Source organism: Caloenas nicobarica, chromosome 5, assembly GCF_036013445.1.
Source record: "Caloenas nicobarica isolate bCalNic1 chromosome 5, bCalNic1.hap1, whole genome shotgun sequence".
In the NCBI taxonomy this organism is placed as follows: domain Eukaryota; kingdom Metazoa; phylum Chordata; class Aves; order Columbiformes; family Columbidae; genus Caloenas; species Caloenas nicobarica.
In genome coordinates, this window is record NC_088249.1 from 48,809,014 (window position 1) to 48,815,013 (window position 6,000).

General features: G+C 45.4%; 1 protein-coding gene across 5 annotated transcripts in view; it reads right to left on the reverse strand.

Annotated features, from left to right (window-relative positions):
- The window catches only part of C5H11orf24 (chromosome 5 C11orf24 homolog), a 30,111-nt gene extending 24,486 nt beyond the window's left edge, over positions 1–5,625 (reverse strand). For 3 of the 5 annotated variants that reach the window (XM_065636365.1, XM_065636359.1, XM_065636364.1), the window contains exons 1-2: positions 5,508–5,625; positions 4,523–4,641 (exon numbers count right to left, since the gene is read on the reverse strand). The gene's annotated coding sequence lies outside the window, so the exon portion shown is untranslated. Of the gene's footprint in view, positions 1–4,522; positions 4,642–5,503 lie in introns of all 5 variants that reach the window. The other 2 variants (XM_065636361.1, XM_065636360.1) reach the window with 2 other exon arrangements.
- Between the last annotated feature and the right edge of the window lie 375 nt (positions 5,626–6,000).

Genomic DNA, 6,000 nt, shown 5'->3' on the forward strand with positions numbered 1-6,000 from the left:
TTCTCTGTTCTTCAATTTATTCCCAGTTTATGAATAGCGATGAATTTTGCCCTCACCCATCCATACGTGCTCAATTCCTGCTGACTTCTACACAATTTCCTTCTACTAATGGACTTGTTTCACAGCAGTTTCCGAATGCATCCATAGAGATCAAAAGAAAAAAATAATAATTTTGACTGCAGAAACTTCCCAGGCAAACACTCGTAACTGTTTTCTTCCTGTCGGAATTATTGTGCCTTTAGGGGAAGCAAAAGCCAATAAAAGCCTGGATACAGCAGGACCACAGCTGAAAGCATAGAAGGAAAAAAAAAAAAAGTGTAAAACATAATTGTATGCAACCAGAGAGACACTTCTCTGAGACTGTCAAAGCATTTTCACAAAGAGACGGAAGAGTGAGAAGGTATATCCTGCTTTTTAATACAGAGAAGCCAAACAAAGAAAGGTAGAGAAGATGACTCAGGAAAAGAACATATTTAATGATATTAAAATTAGTGAGATTTCATCCTGGTCTCCACACACAAGTTGTATTGGGAGTTTAACTTAAGTGGATTTAAACCCAGATTTAGTTAAAGTGCTGCAAAGTCCCCTCAAGCCAAACAAATATAGATCCACCACAAATATACATGCAAAATTCCATGTAAATTTCATAAAATCACTTTTTTCTTCCCTCCCTTTTTAAAAATAAAATAAGTCTAAAACCAGTGCACTTTCTCTATGTGTTCAAATGTTTTGCTAAACTATTGCATAAGTAGTTCTCCATGCTTGGCACAAGTCAGCTGGAGCTCAGGGAAGGTAATCCCAGTGCCCTCCTGGACAGTCAGAGGTACAAGGGTCATCATTAGCAGAAGCAGTGATGGTTGTGAAGAGGACTTGTTGAATATCTCAATTAAAAAAAAAATGGCCCTTGTACACAGCCAACTTCCCCTTCCCTCTCTGTATATTTAGGGAATAACCGAGGTTATTGGGGGGCTTGGACACTCTGTAGCCACATTTTCGTAGCACAATTTAGTTGTCCTTTAGGGGCACAGCTCAAATGAGACTCCCCAAGCAAAGGTGACAGGAGCTGTCGCAACGTACAGAGATAATCCGGGCATGCAACTGCAACTTGCACCTACTGCGCAGGCCTGACTTCCTGCTCAAACAGAGGACCCAGCTGGTTCCTCAAGCAGGTGCAAGATGCACAGATGGAGAGTAGGCCCTGCCACATGCATTGGGGGACAGTACAGCTGACTGCAAATAAACAAGTACCCATATTCCTGGCTCTCTACCCTTCGTTCCTTTCTTCATACCACACTGTCCTACAAGAAAAAAAAAAAAAAAAAAACAAGCACCCAAAGCACTTTCCAAATGGTTGACAAGTTATCATGTGATCTGGGAAGAAAGGACATGATGGAAAATCCAGGCTCACACACTGTCATTCCAGAGATCTCATATTGTGCAAAGGGTATTTGAACACTAGCTCTCCTACCATGGTGATGCAGTCAAAGGACTATATTTCAGTCCCATCCTGTCCGACCACACTGCAAAGCACCAACTCAGTGTTAGCGCAGTAACATCCTCACCTCTCGGCACTGAAACCCAAGATCTGATCCACGAGGCCAAGTCCACAACAGCAAAGAAAAACAAAGCCAGCAAAGGCAACTGAAGACTGCCAGAACTTTTGACACCTACACTGATCAACATTCAAAATCGCCCAGAGGAAACCTCATTTCAGTGATAATCACAATAACAGCACAGCAGAGCCATAAGCAGAGCTAAATGCAGAGTTTCCACAAATATATCTAAAGAACCAAAGCAACAAGGAAGCCAGACAGCACAATAGCAAGCAGCTAAGTGCTGCTCTACATACCAGCGAGGCAAGCATGTGGTTCCACTGAGCATTAAACACCACTTCTGCAGTTCTTGCCACTTACTTTTGTTGGATAAGATGTTCACAGGAACATGCGTCCATGTCCATGTAGGCACTCCTTCAAGAAGGAGGTCCCCATACCATGCTGCAGATGTGCTGTCCTTTCATGGATGAATTTCTGTACCACACGCATCCTGGGTGCCTTACCTGCATGGTGACCTCTGTGGGACTGCCCTCAGTCAAAAGCTGGGGGAGCCGTGAACAACATTTCCAAAGTGCACTACCAGCTCTTGCTAGCACTCATTTTCAGCATTGCTATTGTTCCTGCAGCACAAGCAGCATCTTTACACCCCAGCTGTCAACTCACAAGCCCCACTGACTCCTCCAAGCCTAAGTTGTAGAAAGGGAACCACAACTTCAGTCCACGGGAACAGAATTGGCAGGAGGAATGAACACATTAAGTGCTTGGTACAATCCAGAAACAAAAGATTCAATCACAGTTTACTTCACAGGACTTCTTGGCTTCCCAGTCAAAAAAGTCTACAGTCATTTGTGAGTCCTTCCCAGACCCAGGTGGCCTGGGTATCATTCCCAGGTGGGGTATGGTGAAGGGTTACACCTGTGGGACAGGCTGGAAGCCATGAAGGGAAGCAACCTTGCTGAGCCAGAGCGCACAGTGTCAGATGGCATCCAGCAACAGTGCACACAGTAAGGGATATTGCCCTCCCAGTCCTTTAAAGGGTAGGAGGAAAAAAGCCACAAAGATCATCTGTTTTGGCTCCTGGTGCAGCAGAAGCCATGAAGCGTCATCCAGCACCTACTGTGCTGGGGTGGGAGGTGGGACAAATGAACTTTGTACCAGCTCTGTGTTTGTAGGGATGAACATCTCATTCAGAAAGGCACCTGATCCCAATTTAAACACTTCAAAGGGCAAACGGTCAGCTGGTGTGGACTGCCATTGCTCTGCAAGGGAGCTGTAGCAATACACAGCAGCTGAGGACCTACACCCAAGTGCCAGTCAATTGACTGCATTTTCCTCCAGCTTTCCCAGGGCATAATTGCTCTCGCTATTAGAAGTCTATATCAAATGCAAATCTAAAATTAGAGGGCAAGGATAAATCTAAAACAGATCTTGGCAGTGCCTGAACATGCTTATATGCAGGGTCCAGTGATGCAAGCAGAAATAGGTCAGAGCAGATGGATCTGAGCATGGCTGTTCAGAACAGACATGTAGAAGAACATGCATGTTCAGAACAGGCAATGTAGAAATCTCCATATGGAGACAGGGCTGCAAGGAAATGCATGCGCATGACACCCAGCCATCCATGTGACTGCTCTGAGCCATAAGCTCAGCATCATTCAGAACAAGCATGTCAGGTAGGATGAAGCAGCTGCTGCAATACACCTGGTTTGTGGGTATGCAGCAGAGCAACAAGTTCATTCCTCCTATATCCAGGTCCCCCCAATTTTTCACTGCAAACATGCTAGCATGAACTCCTGCTTGACCTGCTTTACATTGATTTCAGTTTATAAAATGGTGTTCAAGCATAGATGATGATACAAAGAATATGTGCTTGGTTATCACTGTGTCAAAGCATAGGGACATAGCAGCAGAACTGTACACTAAAAGCTTCATGGAGAAAAGTTTTATGCATGCCTTAAAAAAAAAAAAAAGACACACAAAGAGAGGCAAGAAACTCTACTCAAACAAATGAATTCTTCAAATTTTCTTCAAGCAAAGCTTTGGACAGTTCCAGTATGCACTGCTTTGAACAAACATTTCCATTTCTTAATGTCTCTGTGACATTGTCCCTTGAAAACTTAGTCACTCATACAACTGAAAAAGTCAACTACTGCATTTAAAAGCAGCTACATCACCTAACCTTGTAATCCAGCATATGCAGCCAGACATTTTAAATACATTATCAGGCCTTCAGCATGGATGTTTTTCATCACTGAAGCTTGAACTTTCACTTGCAAATTATTCCCTTCACCTCTGAAAAGTCTGTGCCAGGAGACATCACTTGGAAGGCAGAGGCTGCAGGTTGCATGGATGTACCAAGTAGAATTTCAAGAGCAGATAGCCAGATACGAAGTTTGTTTTCTGGCAGATGGTTTTATAAATCCAGCACATAATTTGCAATTAAAACAAAAAATACACATGTCTGAACCAACATGTTAAGAGGCATGTAATCTGGAATTTCCCCCCGAGATAAATACTAAAACAACACACGTGTATACATAAATTTTATATATATAGATATATCTCTCTCTATATATATATCTATCTAAACTAGAACCAAGCAGCAAACAGCAAGTATGCTAAGGTACTATAGATGTGAAAGCTAATAAAAATGGATGGATTCCTTCTAAACAATCCATCATCATGTAGCGGACTGCTGTAACATATACAATAGTGGATGATTAAGGTAGATAAGTAAAATTAATACAGAAATACATGCACTTTTCAGGAAGAGACACCACATCAACACGCATTTTATAGCCTACTTTTCAAAGCTACTGATCAGCCACAAACCCTCTGAGGTCTAAAGGGCACCAAAGGCTCACTATCAGCGAGTTTACTTCACTCAACAAGGCTGCAACTTAGCTCAAGGTAGGGAGGATTGTTATTTCTACAGGTTTGTTCTTCCAGTAAGCAGTCAGTTAACTCACTTTATCAGGAAACAGGAGTGCTGTTGCATGACCAATTCTAACAGGGATTCAGCCAGCTAACGTGTAGGACATCAAGGCACCTTGACAAGATCCTGAGACAGGATTTTTCTTTGCCAATCCTAGAAGACAAAGTTTGGGACACAACAGAAAGAAAAGTTAGGGGATTCACTGAATCCACCAGAGCAATATCCACTGCGGTAGGATTTCCCCACAGAATGCTGTATGTGACAGTTCAGTCAAAGAACAGTATTTATTCTTCCCACCATTTACTGGATTCCAGCTCACACCTTGCTAACATTGGCCAGGATAGAGTTAAACCCACTGACAAACTTTACTTCAGGTACAATAAGATGAAAAATATTTCAGTATGATACCACATAAAGCAGAATTCCATTTACAAAGGTACTCCCAATCACACACACTTAACATTATTTATTCAAACACAAGATATTTTTACATATCTGTGATACCATGCAGAAGGGTGGTCTGCTACAGATACCATAGGGCCTAAAAATATTACATTTCAGGCAGTGAATTAGTTGCTGAGTCAATCAGTACTCTTCCCCACAATAAAACTGAGTTTCCTCCACCCCTACCTCCCCAAGAACAAAATCACCTATGAGCAAACACACATTGCTGGCAGGGGAGCGACGGGTGAGTGCAAAGCCATCACTTTCACGCTTGCTAATAGAGACGTTGCAACTTATTTGCAAGTTTATTTGCAACTTTTGTCGCAGTTTATGTGAACGGCGGGCGAGCACCTCCTCCTCCTCCCCAGGCCGCGCCCATTCGTCCCCGTCCCGCTCGCGGTCCGCAGCGGTTCAAACCGACACCCGCTCCGCGGTCCTCCCGCCCCGGAGACTTCCAGCATCGCCGCTCACTGGCACAGCGTCCTCCCGTCCCCGCTTCCATAAGCCCAGGAAGAGCTTGCTTGCGAGCTTGCTTGCTTGCTTGCTTGCTTGCCCGCCCGCCCTCACTCACTCACTCACTCACGACGTGGCAGAACCCGGCAGGGGGTACAGCCCCAAGGAGAGCGGGAGGGAAGAAGCGTTCAGCCCAGCAGAGGCGACTGCACGCCCAACCGGAACGAGAAGAACCCCACCACATGCCGCGGCCTGGCCTCGCTCCGGACACGCCCCTTGTTCTCTCATTGGCCAGCCCGCCTATCGCCCCGCCCCGGACACACTCCCTCTTCCTCTCATTAGCCCGCCCGCCTACCATCCCGCCCCCTATTGCCCTGGCCGCATCGCCTTTCACAGAATCACAGAACGTTAGGGATTGGAAGGAACCTCGAGAGATCAGCTAGTCCAATACTCCCGCCGGAGCAGGAACACCTCGCCCGCCCCGCCCCTTCCGCTACGTAGGGGGCGGAGCGTCCGCAGGCAGCGTTTTTCACCCCGGAAACACCGAGACTCGAGGGGGTGGGGGAATGGGAATCTGTCCCGCGGAAGTGATGTGCGGCTGGGGGCGTGAAGTGT